The sequence below is a fragment of the Protopterus annectens genome, chromosome 10.part0 (genome assembly GCF_019279795.1).
Source record: "Protopterus annectens isolate FY-2018-M chromosome 10.part0, PAN1.0, whole genome shotgun sequence".
Classification (NCBI taxonomy): domain Eukaryota; kingdom Metazoa; phylum Chordata; order Ceratodontiformes; family Protopteridae; genus Protopterus; species Protopterus annectens.
In genome coordinates this window covers 475,141,187-475,142,509 of record NC_056744.1, presented here as the reverse complement: position 1 = coordinate 475,142,509, position 1,323 = coordinate 475,141,187, and positions in this window count along the sequence as shown.

The following is a 1,323-nucleotide window of genomic DNA, read 5'->3' as shown; positions in this document are numbered from 1 at the left end:
AGCAATCTACACTTTCATCACTATGTGTCCATAGTAGTGAGACACACATTTTGCATTGTGTACATCATACATATGGACATCACATCCAAGACCTGGGAGGTCATGGCTCTGTTGTAATCCACCCTTATCAGACCACTATTTGAGTACAAGGCTCCATTCTGTCTGCACCTCACCAGACAACTGCAGCAACTGGAGAAAAAAATAGAGGCTTGTGACTGGGAAAATGCAGGTCCTCCAAACATCACATACAAGGAAAGACTACAAGACCTGTCACTGTACTCAATTTCCTGCAAGCTTCTGAGAGGTGACCTATACCTGACTTACAGAGAAGTCTCAGACTCTGCTCTACTGATAAAACAAAAACAAAAACTGAAACTGATAAACAAAAAAGCGTAACGAGTCCAGGAACCTCACAAATGCCAGGAATAATCCACAGTATAAATCCACATGAACGTACTTTATTCAAAAACGTTTTTGCCTCCGTAACCACAGAAGCTTCATCAGACAAGAAGAAAAAGGCGCCAAGTGTATTAATTTAAAACATTTTAGCCAAATAACATGATGTCATATCCTTAGCAACAAATTAAGACAATTAATGATTTGCTAGAAACCATATATCTTCACCAGGGAAAATCAGTATTTCTAACTAAGAAATATATACATATAAAGTGTGTATACACTCATTAGCAACCAGTTAAGGATATATTATGTACATTTCTAATGGCTATATATATATGAAATGTCACAGTTAAATAAACTTGAAAAATAAAATATAAAATATAAGAACAAACACATCCTAACAACATTAAGCTCAGTCCTAAAATATAATAAGTATAAAGGTGATATAACCAATACACAACAAAAGTTATATATAAAACTGTGCTCAAAAACAGAAATACTTTGCCTTGTTTAAACTTAAGAAGTTATAGATTTCATATGGAGGCAAATCTTAAAAAACATAAAAAGTGTTACAAATAATAAAAATATTGACAAGGACATACACACTAACTACCTCAGGTAACTTCTATATTTTAAAACTACAGAAATATTGCATGCATCATTCAACCCAGGGACAGAAAAGGCATCTAATAGAAGTTGCCATTCTAGTTCTTTTATTTCGAGTAGGAGGGGTTGCGGGCCACCCCTAATACCCACACTGACGAGATCAATGCCCATAAAGAGAAAACTATGTCCCACGTGATTTAATATATGTTTTGAAAGGGCATTGTCGCCTTTTTTATTCTTAATGGCATAATTATGTTGGTAAATACGGTCTCGTAGTCTACGATCCGTCTTACCAACATAAAATGCAGGGCAGCAGTT